The 27315-nt window shown below is 43.6% G+C and overlaps 1 pseudogene; it reads left to right on the top strand.

Moving 5' to 3' along the window:
- The first annotated feature begins 5633 nt into the window (after nucleotides 1-5633).
- LOC116819887 (protein wntless homolog) overlaps nucleotides 5634-27315 on the top strand; it is a 27161-nt pseudogene continuing 5479 nt past the window's right edge.

The raw sequence follows: 27315 nt of genomic DNA, 5'->3' as shown, positions 1-27315 counted from the left end.
GAGTGGCTGGGGTGTCCCGTTTTTCTCTCTAGGAAATATGGTCACCCTGCAGCACCTAGCTGCCATGGGCAGAGGGGGGCACAGTCATTTTTCAGTTGGCTTTTTTTGCAAAAGCTTGCCTGTGTAACCTTAATATGACCCTCTTCTGCATACACATTATGATGTAGTTTTTAATTAATGATCTCTCACTATTTCCTGCTCCCATAGGCCCCCTTTACCTTATCCAGTGCAGAGGATGGACCTGCTGTGGGGATAAATCAGGAATGTGTAGTGAAGGACACTATTGGCTGTAGCATTCCCATCAGTAAATGTACATGTTTCAGTTTCTGGCTGCTCACCTGGAGGTGCCTAGGACCACATTTGCATAAGTGCTATGTGCTCCAGCTGAAGTCAAGTGGTGCTGCACTTGGAGCATAGGCTATGAAAATGCTAAATCTCCTAAAAACAAGGCTCTGGGCTTCTCAAATTTGGTACCAAAAATTAATGGACACTTTGACAATTTTGACCATAATTTCTGTGCCTCGGTTCCCCATCTGTAAATGGGTAAATGCCACCTGTGTGTGTGAAGATCCCATGTATTTGTGTCTGAAGCACTCTGAGAGCACTAGGAGGAAATGATTATTTTTTTTTATCCAGTGCAGTTTGGATGGGCTTTGTCAAAAAAAAAAAAAAAAGCCTGGATCCACATTGAGGAGAATAAAAGAAGATATTGAATAAATATGTTCACACAATGAGGCTGGGGTCCTCTGGAGAAAAATATACATAAGCATATAATTAAAGATGGTAACATAACACATTCCCAAGGGGGCAGAGTTGAGTTGCCCTTCCATCCTCAATTCTGTCATTTCACAACTTCTGAGAGCTTGACTCTGCAACCTTAATGTTACTTTAACTTTAGTTTATGTACCTAGAATAAATTCATCCTGACTGTTTTATAGCGTAGTGCAACAGTGCATGTTGTAAAGATTGATTTACGGAAGAGTCATTGCAGCTTTAAAACCAAATCTCGTGTGTCCAACACTAACAAGTCTGTTATGGTGTAGATATCTTTTTATATTTGCTAAACTACTAAGTGCCACTTGCGTACCAGAAACAGCCCCTGGGTCTTATTAAATTGTTTGTTGGTATGTTCACTTTTTACAAAATGCTTTAAGCAACCTAGAAAAAGGTAGTTTTGTTAATTTAAATAAAATATACAATATTGTGGATTGGTTTGTTGGCTCATTGAGTGAGAAGAAATTGTAGCCTTTTTTTTGGGTGTCGTCTTATGGTTTGTCTGCCGAACTGCAATGAATAGACTAGTGGGGCAGAACTGTGCTTTACTGGAGACCTGAATTTCCCACCACGCCATTGATCTAGTTCTTGGTGATGTCTTTTGTGTCTTTTTGGCCTTTGCAAAAAAAAAAAAAATCTAATCGTATTTCTTGTGAAAATGCAAAACTGATATTTTGGAAGCTGGAATTCTTTTGCATAACTCATTGAGGCAAGATGGCTAACGTAAGCAACTTGTCACTTCAAATGTGATGAGATGCTGGAAGGCAGTACTTCAGTGGCTGAGCTCCTTCTCTCTTTAATTCCTCAGTTTAGAAGCAGTTACGTTAGGTCTTGCTTACACCAGGCCAGATCCAGTGCTTTTTGAAGTCAATGGGAACTGAAGCGGGGCGGGTCTCAATATCACAGGTATTTGACACTGGACCTTACAGCTAACTGGAATCCCCCTTCTGTTTCTTTGTACTTCAAACTGACTTTCCTAACTAGTTTGGCATGTACATCTGCCCAGGGGCATTCTGTGAAGGGAAAGCTAATGTATTAAGTGAAATCATTTGAACTGACAGTTAAACTTATGGGAGACCATTACCTGCTGCTTGAGCTACATGATGTGATTTTTTTTGATTTTTTTTTTTTTTTTTTTAAATTTTTTTAAATGATATGACATTTGTTTTTTGAGAACTAGGAAACTCAGGAAGAGTGAGTTCCCTAGGTCAGAAAGTGTAGAGCACTAAAACCAAACCCCCCCTCTCTGTTTAGGCTTTCTTGCAATAGTACCCTCCCTTTCATACTAGTGTCCCCAAACGCTTCCAAGCCTGCTCCTTGCTAGCAGAAAATGAAGCATGAGGTGCCACTGGCAGTTTCCCTTGTAGGAGGCGCTTGGCTGTTACAGTGATTGTGTTGAGAAATGCTCCCCCCAGCACAGAGAGGCACCATGCTCATGTTATTTCTGTCTCATACACTGTTCTGAACCCTTCCTATGCCATCAAACAGTATGGAGCATGAACTAGAGTGCTGCTCTACAACCACTTTAAAAAAGCCAGCAAACCTGCAGAGCTTTCCAAGTACATGCTCCCGGCTTTATTCAACAGAACAAGGTAAAGTAGTTTTAACAGACTGTATAGGAATGACTAGCACCAGAGTACAAACTGCTGTGCTTTCTTAGGGTACTTAAGGGCATGGTGTCAGTTAGGACTGTCTTTTGCTGGAAACTCATCAGCATAGCTACATCTCTCAAGGTGCAAAAAAATTCACACCACTGAGATGTAGTTAAGCCAACCTAGCCCTTGGTGTAGCTGGGTTGCTGGAAGATTTCTTCTGTCAATCTCACTGCTACCTCTCAGGGAGGTGGATTAACTACAGCAGCTGGACAACCCAGTCCCATCACTGTAGTGAGGGTCTACTCTCTAACGCTAGAGCAGTGCAGCAGTGGCACTGCAAGTTGTGCTGCTGTAGCATTTTAAATGTTAACATAGCTTCAAACATTGTTTAATACTGGCAAGATAACAGAAGGCATGAACTGTACTGTGAGACTTGTGCTTCTGGAAGCACCTGGAAAGGAGGTGGAGTCTGTTTACACTTACGCCTTGAGCAGTAGCCACTATGCTTCCAAGGAGGCTTTGTACACCTTACTTGTCTGGCTTGAGCCCATGGACTTTGAGTTCTGTCACAATTCTAGGTGAAGTTCACCATGTTTGTAGGGTGACTTAAGCTACAAAACTAGCTGTACACTAATGCACCACTACAATGAGTTGAAGGCATCTAGGGTACCCTACATCTGGCCCACATTCAGTATAGGAACCCAGCCTTGCATTTCTTACGCATGCAGACTTCCCATGTCTTCAGTGGGAATCCTGAGTGCTCAGAAAAGGCAGGGCAAGGCCCAGTTCCCCCTCTGCACCCCTGCCTGTGATCGAATGTGAAATTACAGTGATGCTTTTTGGCAACCTCTAATCAAACCTCCTTTGTAATGTCTGTACTCTGTTGATGAAACAGTATTAAGCTAGTGCCTGTAACACTCCTAACAATCACTCTTCACTCTATATACACTGCCAACAATGGGGACCACTTTCTTGACGAGAAAATGTTACTGTTGTATTTATAGGGCAATAAAAGGGGCCACATGACTTTATGCATGCATTAGGATTAAATGGAAAAGCAGGATAATGGATTAGGTAGAATACCTAAAATGAGGCATCAAACCATTACAAATAAAGACTATTTGTATACAAAAAATAAACTGGGAGCATATATTTCACAAGAGTGACAGATGTGAAAGAAGCTGAGACTATCCATTTAAAAAGATTAAAGAGAGCAGGTTGCATGACAATAAGTGGCTTAATGGGAGATGGTGCTAACTGTGGAACAAAGTTTTAGACACTTGATTTATCACAGGCCATGTTATTTATCTAACAGATGTTTGCAATTACTGTTTAAAAACAAAGACCAATTAAAAAGCCTCTTATGGCTGTGAAGATGTGTTAAACTGCTGGCTAGGCTGCATTCGAAACTGATGCAGTTTGCATTTGCTTCCCTTCTCTGAAGATTAGGGCACAAACATTCAGACATTTGTTGACACTGCAGAGGTGAAGTGGTCCAGAAAAACAGGGATGGTTAAAGAGAGAATCAATTAATCATGTCTGGACAATTATTTTACTTATTCTGATATGGAACATCTAAGAATACTGTGTGTGTTTTTGTTTTTGTTTTACTTCTACTTCCTCCCTCTTCTCTCCCCCACCTCCAACTGTAGTCTAGTTCTGTTTGTGTGGTTCTTACATACTAGCTGCAGGACAGAGAAACCCTTTTTTGAATAGGAAAAGGTGACTGTAAAACCACAAAAATTGGCAGAGGATAGGTATGGGGCATGAAACTATTAGATTTTAAAGTGATGTAAAATGCAGAGGAAGTCATTTGCAGTACACAAGAAGTTCTATTTGGCCTACAAAACCCATAAATTATTCAGCATATTCTTGAGTGCATCTACTGGTACCATATATATTCAGGAACTTTTCAATAAAAGGGTTCTTTGTTGGAAATTATGTTTTGTCAAAACAGACACTTTTGGCGGGAGCGTATCCATCTGGATTAAGCAGTCATCAGGAAGGTTTCTCAGGCCCAGGAATTTCTGGTCAAATCCAGAGAGTGAGACCCCAGAATAGCCAGTAAGCTGGGGGAGAGAGCACTTGCCTCTGATGTGGGCGAGCCATGTGTCTCCCTACTCTGCCATTCTCTCACAGTGAAGGTGAATGCCCTGCCCCCTAGGCTACCAGCTGGTCTGGATTGGGTGTGTCTGCCTCTCCTGCTGGAGCTGTTCTACTTGGTATAAATAATTAAACATTCAGTGAGAGAGACTGACTCTGTACCCCACTTGGGATATGGGAGGACAAAGTTCAAGTCCCTACTCTAAATTAGGATGAGCAGGGATCTGAGCCTGGATTTCCACCATCCTAGAAGAGTGCCCTGGCCACCAGGCTACTGGCTATTCTGGGCCCTGGCTCATGCTCTCATCATTTTCACAAAACCTTCGGAAAGCTCATGGATTCTTCCGGTATGCAACAGGACCTGTTTCTGAAATCCTACAGCTCTAATATAGTAAAGAGTCCTGTGGCACCTTATAGACTAACAGACGTTTTGGAGCATGAGCTTTCGTGGGTGAATACCCACTTCGTCAGATGCATCACCCACGAAAGCTCATGCTCGCTGCTTTTACAGATCCAGACTAACACGGCTACCCCTCTGATACTTGACAACTCTAATATGCATACAGAGTACTCCTATCACAGATGTGAGCCTTGATAGGCTAAATACAGCACAGAAATGTAAATGCCCCCTATGGGTCCCCTGTCCTTGTGTTCTTACCATTGCCTGTAGGTTTGCTTGCATGTTCTTCCAGATTCAATTTCACTTTCAAATTGCCTGAGGCATATATTGTAGGGGACAATCCTACACTAACCCCAGCCTGTGAATCTGACTAGCCCTCCCATCTCCAACTTCTATGGCCAGATGTGCACATTGCCTGTACAGCTATCTCAGTATACTGAGCTTGCAAAACACTCCTAGTGGGGAAATAGTGTTTACCAGCCCAACAGCATCTACACTGGGGCTTTTGCCCACACAGCTATGTTGACCAGGGATCACACCCCTGACCAACCTTTCTATGCCAGCAAGAGTTTGTAGTGTAGAGCTACCCTATAGTTCTGTGACTAAAGAACTAAAAGAAGCACCCGCTGAATGGGCAGTTCTGGCTCTCCCCACAGCTGAGGAGGCTCTGAGACTGCCATAAATAGCTGCTGCATGATTTGGAAGGGGAGGAGGGGCAAGATAGTGTCCTGTGATTTCAATTCCTGCTCCTTTTAAAGCAGCCAAGCACCAATCTAAATCACAGCTCTCAGAAGAGGGGAGGCAGATCCAGTCTTGCCTCAGCAGCCAGGGCCGAGCCTGTCTCCTTCGCATCCCCACAGGACTTCTCAAACCTTCAGTTTTGCTGGTGAAGAGGACGAAATATGGCTGGGGCAGTTATAGAAAACATGAGCACTAAAAAGCTGTGCATTGTTGGAGGGATCTTACTGATTTCCCAAGTCATCGCCTTTCTAGTGGGAGGTCTGATGGGTAAGTGTTAAAGGTGCAAACTTTCTCCCTTTCTCCTTCCCTCTATCTTGTTTAGTTATATATTGCTGAATTGCTTCTATGAACATGCATCTTCCCCAGACCTCTTTGTGGACTCCAGTGGCTACCAGGAAAGAAGGGGCAGAGGGGAAAAAGGTGGTACTGCCTAGTTTCAGTATCTGCTTGGAGAGGAAGGGAAAATTGAATAAGAACTTTGAAACTAAAAATCTTTATCTTCTTTGGTGCAGTTGCAGGAAGTAACCTAATCTTCAGTTAAACAAATAATAACAAAAACAACAGCTGGGAACTGCTCCAGCAGAAGAATCTTGTTTATCTGTAACTGTGCTGTGATGGTGGAGTTTTTTCTCTTTAAAGTCTCTCTCAGATTTCATTTCAGGAACTCTGCCAAGAGGAAGCTCAGTACAAGTTACGGGGGGTGGGGGGTGGAGTTTGCTTCATGAGGTGGGTTCTTGGCAGATATGGAAGAGATTGAGGCATTTTAGTAGAGTGACACTTGGGGTTCTCTGTGTTTTGTGGTGATGTTTTTTCCCCTCAGGGCTTTTTGAAGAGCTCCTTTCTCATGTCAGGAAAGCAGGGGGAAATGCCGTTGGGTTTTATGGCTCATGCCTTTTGAAGAGCTTCTTTCTCATGTCAGGGAAGCTGCTACGCAGATTCTCACAGCAGCAAGAAAATTTGCTTCCTTAAACCAATCTGATTGTCTTGCCCAAGTTCACATAGGAATTCTGTTGCAAAGGAGATAATGGCACTTGGCTCTCCTAGTCCGATTCCTTCACCACATGATCATCCTTCCTGGCCAGATGTGCTATTTGGCATTGAAAGGGAACACATGTAGTAAGTGGTGTCACCCTTCATTGTTTTAAAAGACTTTAAAATTGCACTGGAGGTGCTGACAGTGTACTGTCAAGTAAATGATGTTACCTGTACTCTTTATGGCACTGTCCACTTACGTGTAGTCCTTTTAAATAACTGCGATTTGGTATGTGTCTTCATAGATGATCATAAAACTTTGGACGTTTTATTTTTGATTCATAAACTGCTTGTTGAGTGATGCAAAACCCGAACAAGCTATTGTGAATGTGCCCAACACAGAGCTGGTCGTAGCTGAACTGTTTCACCAGCTGCAGGGGGAAATGCCGTTGTGGGGGGTTTATGGTTCATGGGCCATTGCTTCATGGCATGGAGTATCTGCATGCTCAGAGCTTGGGGTGAGACCTTGGTGAATCAGGGCACATGTCCCTTTTTAAAAAACCATAACTTCTTCCTTCCTAATAAGAGTCCCCACATCTGTTATTCCCCTCACTCCCTCACTGCACTGCGCACCCCAGCTCTAAGCACAAGACCAGTTCGTTATAAGCTATTCTGTTGGCTTTGTGTGTCTCTGCCCTAATTAAGTTTTCCAGAATATTGAGCTAATGCCTCTTGATGTAGCTATTAATATTAAATACAGCAGACATGAATATTCTGTCTCAGGTCTTTATAAGGAACCGGGGGCAAGACAGGAAATAGCAGTGTGATATTTTGGTTTCCACAGATGGTGGATTCCAGGTGAAATCTTTTTACTCACTGCCAGGTTTGCAACAGTTACTGGAAACTTTTGCAACTAGAATGTTGCTCGATAGGATTTCAGAGCTTCCTTAGTTTCATGTCCGTTACGCGCAGCTTGTGCAACCTCCTTTATTGGGAACAATATGGTGCTAGGAATGCAGTAGTCCCTTTTTAGCTCTAAGAAAGGAGAGGATCTAGCCAAAGTGACATGGACATCATACATTCAGCCCTCACTCCTACCTACCCTGCCAATTGCAGGTTGCTGATGCCCTTACACATATTTTTTTGAGGGGGGGGGGGCGGCGAAATCACTGCGTGGGTAGATGCTTAGAGGACAAAAGCAACAACAAATGCATGATCTGCACTTGTAACTGGAGGACTAAGTTGTTCAGTGGCAGGCTCTGTTGATGAGGAACGCCACTTCTAATCCTCTGGCAAGAAAGTTTGAAACCAGCTCATGCTCTGCTGATTTTACAAGGCAGGATTTAAAATTTTATCATTTATTCTGGCCAGTATTTCTACTCTGGCTTTAATCTGTCAGTAGCTCATTGCTGTCGCAAAGGGTGAGCACACTTCCCCTCCTGCTTGTGCAGAGTCCTGGTGATGGCCTTCCAGCTAGTAAAGCCATATTGCCTGAAGCAGTTAAACCCTGTTTTCATCCTGGTTTAACTGCTAGTCGGGATGGACTCAGTGTTTAAACCTATTTATTAAAGCAGAAATCTGAACTAGAACAGTGGTTTTAGCACAGCTTGGCCAAGAGCTACTAGCCAGCGAAACCCTATCAAAACAGCTTGTGTAAGTGTAAAACCAAGAAGTGTAAAATCATTTCTACTCTGGCTTCATTACTGCTGCATTATCCTTAATGAAAAGGAGGGGTTGGGCCCTGATACCACAATGTCCATGGAATTACCCATGTGCCTAATTACTTTGCTGAATGGGGACCCTGTAATCAGAGCTGGTGCTAGGCATAAGCAGACTAAGCAATTGCTTATGGCCCTGAGCAGCTCAAAGTGGGCCCCCATTTGCTTTTTGTTTGTTTGTTTGTTGGGGGGGATGCTCCTGTGAAAGACCCCCAAAGGGGTAGCACCACCTCTGCTTGTGTTTTCTAGAGTGAGCCTTGCCTACTACTCTAGCTCTCTGGAAGCCACAAAGAATGCATATTCTAGATGTCTCATCATAAATGTGCCTGGACTGGATTCTGATCTAGTTTATACCTGTTTTAATTTCCTTGACTTCATGGGAATGTCTCCTGATCGACACTGATGTGAAGTCCAAAATCAGGCCCAATAAGGCCTTTTTCATCTTAGAATTTTTGCCAAGAATTTCCACTCTTGTGAACATGAATGGTAGATAGGATGGGAGTGGTTATGCAGACAAGACTCTCCCAAGCTTTCTAGAGCCGCTTGGTGCAGGGCTAGACAACAGGAAGATGTAGCCACGCAGAGCCCTGTCTACACTTGTGCTCCCATAGATACTTTGTTCCATTGCTGAAGCTGAACTACTGGTAGCAATGGTGGAAACTTTTGGCAAAGAACTCTAGTGTAGACAAGGCCTCTTTACCAGACCAAGAAACAGAAGGATGTAGAATTGGGTGTCACTGGTAGTACCTGTATGTGTAATTATCTGATGACTGGAACGTTCAGTTATCAGAGTCTCCATCCAGAGGCTGAACAGGCTTGTTCTGCAGTTTACTGCAGCCAGGATCCCAGCTGAGGACCTCATGCTTGGAGCAATATCTTCAGAGAGGAGCTTAGAGAGTGTCCCTCTGGCACAAGTAGATGTTCCTTTTCACTTATACTTGCTCCTGCATAAGCAGAAGGGTTACTGGGAACATCCTCTTTTTAAGACCTGCTGGAAGGGATTCACTGGCATAGAGTTGGTCCTATGTGCATACCTGAGGAAGGGTCAGTGGTGAATACTGCACAAAAAACAGTTAGTCATTGTGCCATGGATTTGCAGATTTTAAGAATGTGGTTTGTGTTTCCTTTTCAGCTCCAAGTGCCACTACAGCTGTGCATTATATGTCAGTAAAATGCATAAATGTACAAAAACCCCACCACCCAACCAAATGGCTAATGCCTTGGGTACCCAGCCAGTGTGAGAAGATCCAAGATCTTGACGAGAAAATGAGCAGACCAATAGACATTGGTGATATTGTGTTTGCCGTTCACTTCCCCCTCCCGCAACAGAGAGATGAGTTCCTGGCTCCAGTTCATGATTGTCACCATGCAGCTGGACATCATGTTCAAGATGGATAATGCCTTCAGTAAGTCACTTACTAACTGCCCCCATGCTGCTTGAGCAAAATATCTACCTCTGGCATTTTTTAATGGATTTTTAAAAAAAACTAAGCAATTTTTTTCCAGCTTCAAGTGATAATAAACCTTGAACATTCCTGAACAGAAGTGCTCCTAGCACAGTTCAGAATTTCGGAATGATTGTAGAGGAGAAAAGTAGACAGCCTGGGGGAGCTATTACTGCTTGATATGCTTGGTTAGCATTAATTGTATTACAGCAGCACCTAGAAGCCTCATTTTGCTAGTCCCTATACAAACATATGGCATGAAACGGTCTCTGCCCTGAGGGTTTTATAGTCTAAACTCCTCTGTGTTCTGCAGTGTTGTGTGTGTCAGCTCAGCTGTCTCATGTTCTCCCCTCCATCAGTAGCACTGGTTCAGGGGTGGTCTGTGTAGTGTTTTGGGTTCCTTCAGCCTGGCAGTGCTCTATGAATGTAAAATGTTACAATGGGCATCTTAGCCTCCAGTGCAAGTATATCGGAAAGTGAGAGTGTTCAAAACTGGGCGATCAGGGTAACGCTGACATGCCCTCTTCTCTCAATCATGCTATGCTAGCCAGGGGCAACGCCAGACAATTTGCCTCAAAACTGCATGGTCAGTGTGGCAGCAACTGCTCTTCCATTTTACATGTCAGGGACCAAAAAGGGATGATCTTGTCTAGCGATTTATTCTAATCTGTAAAAATGGGTACAAATGGATACAATGGTAAAATGAATGTAATATCCAGCTCACCAGGAGACTGAGACCACATGAATCTGTGCCAGTAGGTGAACACTTCAGTCTCCCTGGACATTCTGTAACAGACTTAAAAATAACTATTCTTGAACAACAACAAAAAAAAATACGAAACAGACTTCAAAAAGAGACAGCAGAACTAAAATTCATTTGCAAATTTAACACCATTAATTTGGGCTTGAATAGGGACTGGGAGTGGCTGGCTCATTACAAAAGCAGCTTTGCCTCTCCTGGAATTGACACCTCCTCATCTGTTATTGGAAGTGGACTACATCCACCCTGATCAAATTGGCCCTGTCAACACTGGTTCTCCACTTGTGAGGTAACTCCCTTCTCTTCATGTAACATTATATAATGCCTGCATCTGTAATTTTCACTCCATGCATTTGAAGAAGTGAGGTTTTTTACCCACGAACGCTTATGCCCAAATAAATCTGTTAGTCTTTAAAGTGCCACGGGACTCCTTGTTGTTTTTATGCTTCTAATGTGACTTGCACTTTTCATTTGAAGAGCTCTGAGTGTGAAGCGCTATTGTTCAGAGGCAAGTAGCATGTAGTGTACAGTTTGGTTCTGCAGGGATGGAAATGATGACACTTAATTCCAGTGTGAACTGACTTTTTAATAGAAGAAAGTTGGGCTTGTGATTTAGATCCTGCACTAGGACTTAGGGTGAGTGAGTTCAATTCCTGGCTTTGCTACGGACCTCCTGTTGGACTACGGGTAACTCACCTCACTTCTCTGACCAACTTCAAGCTGCCACTGCAGCTCTTCTGTGCAGCTTGGAGCTGGTTAGCAGATTTCCCACAGAACGTGCTTTGCATAGATTTTCAGGCCAGAAGGGACCATGATCATCTGGTCTGACCTCCTTGGGCGAGACACAAAATCTCACCCACTGAGGAGAAGTCATGAACCAACACACATGCTCTTAGAAAGCCAACAACCTCCTGAGACACAGCCTGGTCCTATTCTGTCTGAGTCTTTCTCACTAGTCTCAGAGAAAACTGGGTTTTCTGAAAGCCCCCACCATCCCTATATGTATCTCGTCCCAATTACCATTTTGCTCAGTGGTGTCTTTGGATTTGCGTAAGTGGGGAAGTTACACTGGAATAAAGTTACTTTCATTCTAGAATAGAGTGTTTGTATGGGGAGCTATACTGGCACAGCTATAGTGCTATAATAATACTGCTATATGTCTGCCAGTCAGTTCCCCCATGAAGACCAGGCCTTCGTTATAGAGTGAAGATAATTAAGTCTTTCCTCTGCCCAGTTGTCTAGCCTGTCCATCTAGGGTCCAGCCACAGTGTCCCAATGATGGCTGCTCCATTGTTTGGGTAGTTAAATTCATGCAGTCCCAGACGCTTGCAATCACTGGTCTTGTGACAGTATCTATCTGTGGGTGAGGGCACAGAAACTGTCTGCTGCCTTCTCTTCAACTCACATAGCACATAAATCACATTTTGGAAACGATCAATAATTGTTACAGAGCACCCCTCCTTTCATTATAGGGGCATAAACCAACTCAAAGTGGATCACACGGGGGGGCCCTTTGAAAATCCCAGCTTTGGCAAATAGAATTAGATGGTAATGCTACAAGTGAGTGAGCTCTATTATGCCTAGAGAAGGGTACCATAATGATTAAGCAGCTGCTCTTTGACCTGTTCTCAAGTAAGGTCGTAAACATCTAACCCTCCAGGATGGGCTAAGGGTGGCTTTTCAAAAGCAATCGGTGTTGGCCAATCTTTATTCCCATTGATTTCAGTGGGGCAGAGTTATGCCACGGCTGATTGCCTTTGAAAATTCCTCCCTAAATCGCCACCCGACATAGACATTCTTGAATTTTATCACAGTACCTCTCCTCCTTCCCTGAGCCGACATTGCCTACAGTTCGTGTTGTAATTATTTTGGCTGGTTGTTACCCTTGTAGAAGACAATGCAGAGATTATATTTGACATGTCATTGGCTTATTGTGATGACATGGTCGCTGAATGGACAGAAATGGAACATGCAGTACAGACTCGAAAGCTAAAATGCTCCTTTGCATCTTCAAAAGTAAGTTATGGGACAAAATTTAGACAGGGGTCCACTACTTTTCCGTATTCTTATGCTTCACAGGATTTAGCTGCTGCAGCCATGTGTCCTGAATGAGTGTTTGATTGCCCTATCTGGACATTGCCCTGTGATCAAAGCCTTAACTAGAGGAAAGCAGACTAGACCTAGTAGTGAGTACAACTTTTGAGTAGAAAGATTGCTTTGTGGGTAAGACAGCGAGTCAGGAGATCTAGGTTCTGTTCCCACTCTGACAGCCTTCTGGCATGACCTTGGGCAAAGCACTTGTTGCTCAGTTTCTCCTGTTTGTTAAAAGGAGCAGGGAGGGAAAAGGAAATAATGCCTGTCATCACTGTGGAGCTGGAAGAGTTAATCCACTAATGTTTGTAATATGCTTGGAGATCCTTAGGACATGATATAACTGTGCAAGGTCTATGTATTATGCAAAATATTCTGACGTGACTGGAGCACAAATGAGGTGAGAGGAGACGAAAGAAAGTTCATTTGCCTTAGTTATCCCTGTTTTGTTTTTTTGCAACAGTACCATTTACTGTAGCTACTATAGTCATTTTTTAAAATAAATGACAACTCAGTAACATGTTTCAGCTCCAGGTATCTGCTTAACCAACTGTCCCACCTCACAACTGAAAGGCAATATGGTAATGTAATTGCCTGTCTTATTCCATGGTCTTGCTTTCCCTGAAAAGGGAATATTTAGGATATGATAAGGACTTCATACTGTTCATTGCCACAATTTAAAGCAGTAACTGTTTCGGTGAACAGAACCAAACCTAATCATGGTAAGGTCAATTAAGTATGAACAATGCTCACTTTGTATTTTCCCTCTCTATGCTATTCCACCAGACTAGAGAACATGAAGACTGATTCTTTGAATGTGATACACTGCCTTTCATGGAAATTGAAAGGATGGCTCACTTATTCTACCTCCTCAACATTCAGCTCCCTGTGAATGAAAGTCAGGGAGTTAATGTGGGCATTGGAGAAATAAAGGATGTTTGCCTGATAGTAAGTGTATGTCATTTTTTATCACTTGCCTTCAGTAAATGATATGATATATATCTTAACCACTACCACAAGTGGACTGGGACAACCAATTTTATTTCATCTGTGCCTCACAGGGCAACTTCTAGTCATCACCAGTCTGCACAAAATTGAATTGATTTATCAGTAAAATACTCTAGTTCCTATTCATAATCCATTGAGCTATCTAGCCACCACTCTTGTGGCACACAGAACCAGAAGAGTTTTTGTTTAAAACTCATTAGAGCTCACTCTGAGTTTTATAAAGGAAAATTCAGATAGACCCCACAACTCCACACCACTGTTATCTCCCAAGACTTTTTGTTGGATTAGGAAACTGAGTGGCGGCTCTTAACTTCTCTGTCACCGTTTGAACTCAGTTCACAGCTGTAATGTTCATTGCATTATATGAAATGAGTTCGTTTCCAGCCAGCTCTTAAGGTTCCCATCACAAAAACACCACTATCACTGTCACTAATTGGCATCCTTGTTGTCAGTCTTCACTGAGTGAGGAGGAGCAAGTTGACAGCCTTCATGTGGTGCTTCTGTTAAGTGTTGGTGTTGTGTTGTGAAAATTAACCAACATGCCAATGTCGTCAGTTGGCCACCAGACATTGTATTACTGACCTCCCAGTGAACACAGCAATGATTATACTATCTCAAACCGCCCTTTTCAGTACCAAAAAAGAAAAGTTGGGCCAGTCCTCTGAATATACCAACTTAATATAGAAGGGATGTCCAGGGAAAAAGCAGATTACCTCTCAAGGACCCTCAAAGACCATCGCATTGACCTTATGGCCCTCCAAGAAACACATGTGGAAGCAGATAAAGGTGCCGGACATAAAATCTATGTCTATACCAAAATCGCTGCTGTCAACCATCCAAAACATGGGCTAGCAGTGTACATGCAAAATGAATTAGAGGATGTGGAAGTTTTGGAAGAATCATCAACCGGCGGAAGAGAGATCAACATGGTTCGAATCAGTGACATCATTATAGTAAACATATACAAGCCACCTAACATCATGTGGCCTGATCCCATCTCACCTTCCCTTCCTCATCCGGCCATCTACATGGACAACTTTAACAGGCATCACGAAGACTGGGGAAACTACTCAAATGACACCGCTGGGGAACAGATCACAGAATGGGCCCCTGCCCCGAAGACCTCCACCTGCTCTATGATCCGAAGCAATCCGGATCCTTTTGGTCTGCGAGGTGGACAATGAATCACAACCCTGACCTGTGTTTTGTGACCTGAGTGCAGGTGTCCGACTGGCCACAACAAGAACCATCCTGAGTTACTTCCCGCATAGCCAGCATCGCCCAATAATCCTCCAGATTGGCCTGGAAGTGCTTCTTCTGCAGTCTGTGCCAAAGCTGCATGGGAATTTCCGCAAGATTGATTGACCTGCCTATGCTTCAGAAAAAGAACATCAAATCCCACAGCTCGAACCGATACCTAGAAACTTCGTCCACTTTTCAAACATCCTAAAATTGACCGCTAAGAAGTACATCCCGCTCAGTGACTGCAAGGCTTTCACCCCCTGCTGGACAAAAGAATCTGAATCCCTCCTGAGGGAATAAGAAAGGAGCAGCGACCCAGATAAAGCCACTGTGCTGCTTGAGTCCTTGAATTCAGTGTCCCTGGAAAAGTGGAAAGAGACTTTGTTTGTTTGTCTGTCTGTCTGTCTGTCTGTCTGTCTGTTTTTGAAAGCCTTGATTTCACCCATTGGAGCATAAGGCATGGGCTCTATTGCGGCAACTTGGAGGATCCCAGCCAGTAACGCAATGCCCGGCAAAGGTGACCATAAATGCTATTGCATCTCATCATCATCTTTCTAATAGCTAGACACTGACAGACAAGGCTACATGCCAGGAGGTCCAGCAGGAATTCCACAGAAACCTTCAATAATGCCCAGAGAAATCCCCGTTCTCCTCCCCGTATTCTGTTAAGATCGATGTTGCACAGTTGGAAACCAAAAGCCAGAAAGCTGCAAGGGTTGATGGCATTCCTCCAGGGTTTCTCAAGAACCTGGTGAGACGGGGATGGAAATGGCTGGAGTGCTTTTCACTGCTTTGCATAGAACTGGAGAAGTGCCAACAAGCTGGCAACGGGCAACAGTGGTTACCCTATTGAAGCCTGGGAAAGCCCAGAGGATGCAGCCAGCTGCTGCCCCATCTTTCTCCTCTCAACCATCAGCAAGCTCATGGAACGGGTGCTGCACCACCATCTGTCTGACATTATCAAAGACATCCTCCCAGCGGAGCAGGCAGGATTTTGCCTGAAAAGGAATTGCTGTGACCAAAAACAACGAGGAGTCCTTGTGGCACCTTAGAGACTAACAAATTTATTTGGGCATAAGCTTTTGTGGGTTAGAACCCACTTCATCAGATGCATAAAGAGGAAAAATACAGGAGCAGCTATAAATACATGAAAGGATGGGGGTTGCTTTACCAAGTGTGAGGTCAGTCTAACAAGAGAAATCAATTAACAGCAGGATACCAAGGGAGGAAAAATAACTTTTTGAAGTGGTAAGAGAGTAGCCCATTACAAACAGTCGACAAGAAGGTGTGAGTAACAGAATGGGAGAAATTAGTATTGGGGAAATTAAGTTTAGGTTTATAATGACCCAACCACTCCCAGTCTTTATTCAGGCCTAATCTGATGGTATCCAGTTTGCAAATTAATTCCAGTTCTGCAGCTTCATGTTGGAGTCTGTTTTTGAATTTTTTTGTTGTTGTTGAAGAATTGCCACTTTTAGGTCTGTTACTGAATGACCGGAGAGGTTGAAGTGTTCTCCTGCTGGTTTTTGAATGTTATGATTCCTGATGTCATATTTGTGTCCATTTATTCTTTTGCATAGAGACTGTCCGGTTTGGCCACTGTACATGGCAGAGGGGCATTGCTGGTACATGATGGCATATATCACATTGGTAGATGTGCAGGTGAATGATCCCTGGATGGTGTGGCTGATGTGGTTAGGTCCTATGATGGTGTCCCTTGAATAGATATGTGGACAGAGTTGGCACCAGGGTTTGTAGCAGGGTTTGGTTCCTGGGTTGGTTTCTTTGTTGTGTGGTGTGTAGTTGCTGGTAAGTATTTGCTTCAGGTTGAGGGGCTGTCTGTAGGGGAGGACTGGCCTGTCTCCCAAGGTCATTGAGAGTGAGGGATCATCCTTCAGGATAGGTTGTAGATCCTTGATGATGCGCTGGAGAGGTTTTAGTTGGGGGCTGTAGGTGACGGCTAGTGGCATTCTGTTACTTTCTTTGTTGGGCCTGTCTTGTGGTAGGTGACTTCTCGGTACTCTTCTGGCTCTGTCAATCTGTTTCTTCACTTCACCAGGTGGATATTGCAGTTTTAAGAATGCTTGATAGAGATTCTGTAGGTGTTTGTCTTTGTCTGAGGGATCGGAGCAAATACAGTTGTATCTTAGAGCTTGGCTGTAGACAATGGATCATGTGATGTGGACTGGATGAAAGCTGGTGGCATGTAGGTAAGTATAGCAGTAAGTAGATTTCCGGTACAGGATGGTGTTTCTGACCATCACTTATTAGCACTGTAGTGTCCAGGAAGTGGACCTCTTGTGTAGACTGGTCCAGGCAGAGGTTGATGGTAAGGTGGAAATTTGTTGAAATCTTGGCGGAATCCCTCAAGGGACTCCTTCTTCCCATGGGTCCAGATGATGAAGATGTCATCAGTGTAGCCCAACTAAAGTAGGGGCATAAGGGAACAAGAGCTGAGGCAGTGTTGTTCTAAGTCAGCCATAAAAATGTTGGCATACCGAGGGGCCATGCAGGTACTCATAACAGTCCCGCTGACTTGAAGGTATACGTTGTCCCCAAATGTGAAATAGTTGTGAGTGAGGACAAAGTCACAAAGTTCAGCCACCAGGTTTTCCGTGATGGTATCGGGGATGATATTCCCGATGGCTTGTAGTCCATCTTTGTGTGGAATTTTGGTGTAGAGGGCTTCTACATCCATAGTGGCTAGGATGGTGTTTTCTGGAAGATCACCAAAGGATTGTAGTTTCCTGAGGAAGTCAGTGGTGTCTCAAAGATAGCTGGGAGTGCTGGTAGAGTAGGGCCTGAGGAGGGAGCCTACATAGCCAGATAATCCTACTGTCAAGGTGCCAATGCCTGAGATGATGGGGCATCCAGGATTGCCAGGTGTATGGATTTTGGGTAACAGGTAGAATACCACTGGTCAGGGCTCTAGGGGTGTGTCAGTGTAGATTTGTTCCTGTGCTCCTTTAGGGAGTTTCCTGAGCAGATACTGTAGTTTCTTTTGGTAATCCTCATTGGGGTCAGAGGGTAATGGCCTGCAGAATGTGGTGTCAGAGAATTGTCTAGCAGCATTGAAGAAGGATTCCAACGTAAGTTGAAGACCGAGATCACCCTTGTTGATCTGTCCTCAGCATACAACATTGTCTGGAGAAGGGGCCGCCTCCTCAGGATCTGTCACATCATTCACTGCCGGCAAATGATCTGCTTCTTGGCGGAATGACTTGGGGCTGCCGCTTTAAGGTACACCTTAATGGCTAGACCAGTAGACCAAGAAATCTTAACTTGGGCTCTGTTCTGGCCTGGATACTTTTTAATCTATACACCGCGGATATACCAGTGACAGAGTCACAGAAATTCATGTATGCGGATGATATTGCCCTAACTGTTCAGCATACAAGCCTCCATACCATCAGCTGCATCCTAACCTGAGTTCTTAGCACAATGGCTGATTACTTCCAATGCTGGAAACTTAGGCCTAGCCCCCTCCCCTCCTCCCCCCACTCCACCAGTGACTGCTTTCCATCTGAACAATAAAATGGCTAATAATGACTTAATGTGCCATTTTGTAGTGAGACCGTCAGCCATGGAGCTAATCCAAAGTGTCTTGGCATTACACTGGACTGGAGTTTGACCTCTCAACAACACCTCGAACACGATAAGGTCAAGTCTCATGTCACGCTTATCAGAAAATTGGCTGGAACATCATGGGGCTCCAGTCCATGGACCTTACAAACCACAACAATTGCCTTGGCATATTCTGCAGCTGAATATTTTGTGCCAGTGTGGTCTCATAGCAGTCACACTAACCTTACTAATGCTATGCGCATAGTGTTAGGGATGCTCAAATATATTCCAGTTGGCTGGCTCCCAGTCCTATCGCACATCCGGCCTGAGCAGCTCTTCTAATCTGTGGAGAAATCTTGCTTTATTAATTATGTCAATGCAAATGCGAAGATCCTATTGCACAATAACCTGCAGGACTCCCAAAGATGAGATCAAAATCCCACAACCCTCTGTGGAACAGTATCAAGACCATTACACCCAACTTTGATGCTGAGGCTCAATGGAGAGTCACATGGAACATTTTGACTGCTCAAAACAAGCACCTCATCACTGACCCTGCTGAGAAACTACTGGGTTTTGATTTGTCAGAAAGACTGGTGCAGATTGAATCGCATCAGGACCTCTCCTGGAAGATGTGGACAAACCGTCTTTAAATGGAAAATGAGGCAAACACCTGTATGCGACTGGAGCACATCATATGTGAGTGTCCCCTTCATTCTTTTGCCGGGGGCCTGAAGGACATTCACCAGCTCATTGCTGCGGCACTGTTGGCTATCCAGCTTAGATATAAATTTGTAGTTGATGCTACCTAGCCAAGCCATATGAAAGAAAAATGCAGAGAAGGCAGGCATTTAAAGCTTTCTTGAAGATTAGGGCTGAGACTCACTGCCCGGGTGCCACTGTGGTGAAGTTCACTCTGCTATTCCCTGGCTTGTAGTTGTCCTTCTATTAAATAGGGTATTTTACAAGCACTTTTTGCTTTAAAACACATAAATATAAATCACCCTTTTCCAGGGTCTGCAAAGGAAACTGCACAGAGACCGTCTGCTATATTGACTGCAGGTAGGGAAAAGAGTGAAATGTCGTACAGCTTCCACACTTAAACTTGTCTTTCCTCAGGGTATCCATCAGAATAAATATTTTACAAAAGTGTAGTTTGCAATGAAAACCTTCCTCACACCCGTCATCTTCATCATCATGCTTTGGTACTGGAGATGGATCACAGTGCTGACGTGTGCTCCTGTCCTGCTGGACAAGTGAGTAGTGGCGTAATTCTCTCTAATGATCCAGTGAATACAATGGACTTCAGTTTAAATCGGTGGTCACAAACTCAAATGACCACGAGGGCCACATGAGGGCTAGTTCATTGGCCCGAGGGCTGCATCACTGACACAAACCCCCTTGCTGGCCCTTCCCCCATGCCAACCCCTTTCCTGAAGTTCCCACGCCAACTCCGCCCCCTCCCTGCCCCCAGAGAGTGCATGAGGGATGTGGTGGGGGCTCAGGGCAGGGAGTCGAGGTGCAGCAGGGAGTTGAGGTGCAGGCAAAGGGCTCAGGGGAGGGAGTTGGGAGGCAGGGTGCAGGAGGGCTTCGGGGGGGCAGCAGCGCACACCAGGGCCAGGCCAAGCCCCGGGAAATAGCTGGAACCATGTCCCTGCGGCCCCTGGGGCAGGGGGATGCGGGGCTCTGCACTCTGCTTGCCACGCCTCCAGGTACCTCCATCAAAGCTCCCATTGTCCGTGGTTCCCTGTTCCCAGCCAATGGGAGCTGTGGGAGGGCGGTGCCTGGAAGCCAGGGCAATACACGGATGGAGCCCTCTGCTCCTCCCAGTTGCAGGGACATGATGCCAGCTGCTTCAGGGAGCGGCGCAGGGCTCAAGGGGGACAATCCTGCAGTTGTAGTTTGCCCATCCCTAGCCTGGAGGTAGGCAGGGGTGGGCTGCAGGAAATAGCCCCACGGGCCACGTGTTTGAGACTCCTGGTTTAAACGCTTCTCACCAGTCAAAGCCTGTATAACTAGAGGGGAAGCGACCAAGAGTCCTATAGCATCTTATAGACTAACAGACACACTGGAGAATAAGCTTTCATGAGTGAATACCTGCTTCGTCAGATGCATGTAGTGGAAATTTCCAGGGACAGGTATAAATATCCAGGCAAGAATCAGTCTAAAGATAACAAGGTTAATTCAATCAGGGCGGATGAGACCCTCTTCTAGCAGTTGAGGTGTGAACACCAAGGGAGGAGAAACTGCTTTTGTAGTTGGCTAGCCATTCACAGTCTTTGTTTAATCCTGAGCTGATGGTGTCAGGGGAAGCAAGATTTACCCCATAGGGATTTGACTACTTCTCAATCCTCTTCATAAAGTAGCACTGTATTTTCATTTAGACTCGTACGCCTAGGAACATATTTTCATTTTTTTTATAGCGATGCCTTACTTGCCAGTCACCATGTGAGCCTTTAGTCATAGTATTTGTGGAAAGACAAGAAAACAGATATCAGTGCCACCATGAAGGTGGGGGGCGGAGGGGGGGGAGTGTTAACAAGGATTTGCTTTAGCAGCAAAGTGCAAATATCTTCCCTTTTCCCAAAATTCCAAACTCTACCTCTTCATGACTCTTCCAAACCCCATTGGCCTACAGACCTAACTCATTCCTAGCCCTATTTCATAGTCACTAAATTAATTGGCCTTGTTGACAAGCCTTTTGGTAACCAGTTCATTCATCTCCCTTAATATAGATAGAGCGGTGAGCTTTAGTAAAAGAATTGATACATATACAGGGTTATATTAAAAATAGCTTAAGACTTGATTTTGGAAAGACTGGTTTATGATAGACAAAACTATGGAGACAAGTGACTTCTTAACAACAAAAAATCTAAGAACTGGGTGACAATGGAGTTTGTGACTGGTGCAGAAATGTGAAGATACTGCTCAAACATGCTACTGTATGCCCACACCAGCCTCCTCAAGTGTAGCTGGGTATTTTTTCTTTGAAATCCAAAAGGATTCTGTTAACTCTGTTTCTGCTTCTCCAGAGTCATCTTTGCTCTTGGGAGCTCCATGATGTTCATAAACATCCTAGTAAAGTGGTTTTCCATTGGATTTGACTGAACTTGGATATTGCTGTCTGAAGATATTCGACAAGGAATCTTCTATGCCATGCTTCTGTCATTTTGGATAGTCTTTTGTGGCGAGCATGTGAAGGTAGGTGTGACTATAGAGTAATGAGTATTTTTATATAGATAAAATGTGAAGACTTGCACTAAAACCAGCTTTGCTGTCAGTCAAATTCATGCACATGTGCTTCTTGCAACATCCAGGGTGACATTGCCTTCCATTTGGGCAGGATTTGAAGCTGATACCTATAGAAGTACATGAGGATGATTCCGGCACAATCTGGTAACTAGCCAAACAGGGCTTAATAAAGCAAGAGAGGGAGATGCCAATGTGTACAACAGATCTGGAAAATCTAAAGGCTTGCTTTTTTACAAAATGGAGAATAATACAAAAATGTATCTTTTAAATATAGTGGTGCTGGGCTTTTCCCCCAGCCATTTGTATTAAGTAGCAATTTGGTGCCTGGTAAAGGCTCACTTTTTGGCAATATAAAGGACCACCTGGATATTGAGTGAGTGTTTATTTGTATTACACTGGTGTTCAGGAGCCCCCATGGATTGTGGCTCCATGGTGCTAGGTACTGTATAAATACATGGTAAGATACTATCTTACAAGGGGACAACAAATAAATGGAAGGAAAAGGCAAGAGAAGAGCTCTATGTGACAACTCAGTTTATACCTGTGTGTATCTATATCAAACTACAAACTCCACTTTGTTTAGGAGCCCCGTTTTGGTTGTAAGACTGTACTGTGCCTTCCCTGTGGTCTTTTTGCCTCCATTTTGGACTGACATTCCAAAAGGGGTTGACAGAGGGCAAACAATACCAAGTGTCCAAGGGTCATTAACTTGGAGGGTCTCCTACTCGAACACAAGCACCCTTGGATGATGAGTTGGGTACTGCCTGGACAAATCCAACCTTCCATGTGAGCTAGGAGCCAAGAAAAGGATCACCAAACAAAGGACTTGAAGTGAAAGATGGTGGTCACCTTGACAAAGGGGGCTGCAACTTTATATAAAGTGTGCCTCTTTGACTGGCTGTTGCAATGGAGGGGAGAGACCAGAACCTGAAGGCTAAGCAGCAAGAGGGATCCCTAGAAAAGACTGACCAAAACCCAAAGGCCTCTCTGTGGTGAGGGCACCGAAGAGAGGGATTTGCAAAGGCTTGTTATTTTTCAGGGATCTGTAAGTCTCTTATGCTTTCTCTATGAGTAAGGGGTGTGTGTGTGTGTGTAGGAGTTACTGTGCAAACCCTCTGTTCCTTGCTGTAACTCTCACATGTCCCTGAAGGGTTAAACTAAATCAGAGTACCCACCAGGGTGGACCTCTGGGGCCTAGGGCAGGTGGACTGCAGGGTCCTGCTTCCAAGAAGGGGCACCTGTGAGGGAATCTGAATCTTCTGATTTATTGACCTGAGAAGTTAGAGACAGTGTCTGGACATTGCTCAGTCTCAATGGGCTTAGAAGCATATGGGATCAGATCCAGCACTTGGATCCAAACACAGCAACCTGGTGAGCGCACAGCAGGGTGAGTTTAACCAGGCCTGTGTCATCCTGCATGTTGTGCAGTATCCTAGAACCTGCCATTGTGCTACATGTGATTACAGAGTAATTATTCTGTTTGTTTCAAACAATAAAAAAAAACCTAGAGTCCTCTGCTCGGTCCAATTTCTCCATGTTGTTGTAATGAAGCTTAGGCCTCTAACTTAGCTTCTTGGCTCTACCTGGCATGATTATTTTTTCCCATCTTTATTTGTTTAGGATCAAAATGACCAAATGTGGCTCTCTGGGTACTGGAAGTGGGTTGGGCCAATAGCTGTTGGCTCCTTCTGCCTCTTCATCTTTGACATTTATGAGAGGTAAATGAGATACTATCTTCCAACTGGCCTCTGTAGTGCTAACGTGATTATGCTCAGATTTAAAATACTTGGCTCTTCTGAAAATGGATACTATTTGGAAACTTACACAAATATGTTTCTCCTTCCCACTTCCTATCCCTCTCCCCACCCAGTTGAAAATAACATTTCTCAGGTTTTACCAAGCTGCAAAGACTAATGCTTAAGAACTCGCATCTTGCTCTATTTTCAACTTTATACTCATGTGATCTATGACTATTGTGGATTCTCTCCTGTTTTCAGGGGGGTACAACTGAAAAATCCATTCTACGGTTTCTGGACCACAGATGTTGGCATGGAGCTGGCTGTATCCTTCCATCTATTAGTACCAAGTGTTTGTGATAGAAACTAGAAATAGTTAAGTAACAATTTATTTTTCTCTAAGTTCTTATTTAACTGGTGAAAAGCATTTTATCTTGGATAAAATGGGACCAGTAGCTGGTTTCTAATGATTTTAATATTGTGGATGATCCAGAGTGTTCTTTGCGTGAACAGTGTTATGGTTCTGTAGGGTGACACTCTGTCAAACATTAATGCAGCATGTAGATTTTGCTGCAAAGGATGAATTCTGAGACTGATGTTACTTCCCTTATATTAACTAGAAAAATTAGCACCTGCCTCAAGCTGTAGGAAGTGTGGAAAAGGGCACATCTGGAATTAGGGTTTAGGAAGTACAGTGATTCTAGAGCAAATCCTGTCCTCACTGAACCCTGTCTAAATTGCAAAGGTTATGCTTCAGAGTGGTAGCATGTTAGTCTGTATCAGCAAAAAGAACGAGGAGTACTTGTGGAACCTTAGACTAACAAATTTATTTGAGCATAAGCTTTCGAGGGCTAAAACCCACTTCATCGGATGCGTGCAGTGGAAAATACAGTAGAAATATATATATATATATATACACACACACACACACAGAGAACATGAAAAATAGGTGTTGCCATACTAACTATAATGAGACTAATCAATGACAGTGGGCTATTATAGCAGGAGAAAAACTTTTTTTGTGATAATCAGGATGGCCCATTTCCAGCCGTTGATAAGAAGGTGTGAGTAAAAGTAGGGGAAAAATTAGCATGGGAAAATAGTTTTTACTTTTGTGTAGTTACTCATCCACACCAGTCTTTATTCAAGCCTAATTTAATGGTGTCCAGTTTGCAAATTATTCCAATTCTGCAGTTTCTTGTTGGAGTCTGTTTTTTCGAAGTTTTTTTTGTTGGAGTATTGCGACTTTGAGGTCTGTAACTGAGTGACCAGCAAGGCTGAAGTGTTCTCCGGCTGGTTTTTGGATGTTATAATTCTTGACGTCTGATTTGTGGCCATTTATTCTTTTTCATAGAGACTACTCGGTTTGGCCAATGTACATGGCAGGGGGCATTGCTGGCACATGATGGCATATATCACATTGGTAGATGTGCAGGTGAACGAGCCTCTGATGGTGTGGCTGATGTGGTTAGGTCCTATCCACATATCTATTTAGGGGAAACCATCATAGGATTATCATCCTGATTATCACGACAAAAGGTTTCTTTTTCCTCCTGCTGATAATAGCCCACCTTAATTGATTACACTCATTATAGTTGGTATGGCAATGCCCATTTTTTCATATTGTGTGTGTGTGTGTAATATCTTCCTACCGTATTTTCCACTGCATGCATCCGTTGAAGTGGGTTTTAGCCCACGAAAGTTTATGCTCAAATAAATTTGTTAGTCTGAAAGGTGCCACAAGTACTCCTGTTCTTTTGACAGGTTATGCTGTTCCCTCTCCTGATCTGAACTGTAAGTTGTTGGGTTTTTTGTTTTGTTTTGTTTTTCCCTCTGGAGCAGTTCATTTCATTGCTGATTGGGAGCGTTATCCTATAGCATTTATACGATTTTCTATTTAAAGTTGCCTGTTCAAGCTGGAAGTTCTTTCAGCTGCCTTAATTTTTATTCCAGGCTGAGATAAGGTAACATGATTAGTTCCAGCATCCCAGTCCTCTTGCAGGAGTCTTCTCAGATTGGCTAAGCCCTGCCTTTTCATGCCAGTGGAGCAGAAGTGACAATTCCAGCTTAGCCTCTTTAGCCTGCAGAAGTTTTAATATTTTATCCCTCATTAACACCGTGTCAAGTGCTTAGGGAGAACAACAAAGCATCAGCTCTGGGACTGAGCTGGGGAAGGAACTGTGAAGCATATACCCTCACTCAGACGGAAGATGCAGTCTGAAGTGTCCATTGAATACACACTAGAAGCATGAATTAGGATAGTTGAAAGCAGACTAATTACCTGGATGATTGTTTCTGTAAATACCACTCTGCCAAGTAGTCATTTCCTTTAACTGGTATGCTCAGCTGATGGCATTCATTACAATAACTGGCATCTGTCTCTGCCTCTACTTCTTGTTTCTGTGCTTCCTGGTGTTTTAAAGTTTTCCATGGAAGTTCTGAAAAGTCATTAAGTCTCCCACCCATAAAGAAGACTTGCAGGATTCAGTATCAGGTTGGAAAAGATCAAATAAATACCATGAGAGGGAGATAGATTTCTGAACATGCTGAAAATGTCCATTGTGCTATTACAGACGCTCCCCGACTTATGCAAGCATTCCGTTCCAGAGCACCTTGCGTAACTAGAATTTTGTGTAAGTAAGTCAGAAATGTATACCCGACCATTAGGCACAAAAAACCAAACAAACAAAAAACCCAACCACAACTCCTACTTCTAGCTTACAGAACTTTTTCCGTAAGTGCGGATTTGCGTAAGTCGGGTTTGTGTAATCCAGAGGTCGTTTGTATTAATGATGGATTATTTTCCAAAAATAGTTAAGCCCCTATTGAACATTTCCTAGTAGATATTATCACAGGTGGAATCTTAGGTGATTGTCTCACTAGGAATATGTTATTTACTCCAATAAAAATGTCATATGCAGCACATGTGGTGATTGGGCCTACAAATTTACCCTAATTGTGACCTCAACTGAATGAAAGTTTTATAAAATGTCACAATAACCTATAACAAATAATGATGTGAAAAGATGCAAGTGAGCCAAAACCCCTGAATTAGTCCAAACAAAAAGGCCTACTGATTTAACTGAAAGATTGTGTTAAGAGCATGCCTAGCATAGATTCCGAAGGTCTGACCAACCTCTTTGTTAACTAAAGAGGAAGAATTAACAGAGCCAGGGTACAATGTATGGACAAGGAGCCAAATACTACCTTCTGTCCAATTGTAATCTAGTGCTAAGTTTTCTTTATCGTTCATCTCTGGGGTATCGCAGTACTGTGCAGGGAAAGTCAATGACCATAGCAAGGTCCATAGTGGATATCATACAGGATTTTGCATCCTGCCATTCTTTTGGTTATCAGATGATATGGTAGAAAGCTTTTATTTAAAAAGGGGGCAAATGTTGGGTAAGTCTAATTCCCCATTTAGAAATACATCATAATTTGAGCTAAAATTTTCAAAAGCAACTCAATGATTTAGTATCAGAGGGGTAGCCATGTTAGTCTGGATCTGTAAAAAGCAACAAAGAGTCCTGTGGCACCTTACAGACTAACAGATGTATTGGAGCGCCTGACAAAGTGGGTATTCACCCATGAAAGCTCATGCTCCAATACATCTGTTAGTCTATAAGGTGCCACAGGACTCTTTGTTGCTTTGTTTCAATGATTTAGGCATCTTAAGTCTGGTTCCTAAGTCAGTTAGGTACACTTGAAAATTTCACTCTTTGTTCCATAAGTGCCTCCTTTGTCCCCGGCTAAGTAGGTCAGAATTCTGTCCGGTCTCTCACTGTAAGCATGGTGGGAGTGTAAATAGACTCATAGACTCATAGGTCAGAAGGGACCAATATGATCATCTAGTCTGACCTCCTGCACAAAGCAGGCCACAGAACCCTACCCATCCACTTCTATAAAAACCCCAA

Source organism: Chelonoidis abingdonii, chromosome 7 (genome assembly GCF_003597395.2).
Source record: "Chelonoidis abingdonii isolate Lonesome George chromosome 7, CheloAbing_2.0, whole genome shotgun sequence".
Taxonomy (NCBI): domain Eukaryota; kingdom Metazoa; phylum Chordata; order Testudines; family Testudinidae; genus Chelonoidis; species Chelonoidis abingdonii.
Note: the sequence above shows the minus strand (reverse complement) of the source record. Positions and strands in the feature narration are given on the sequence as shown.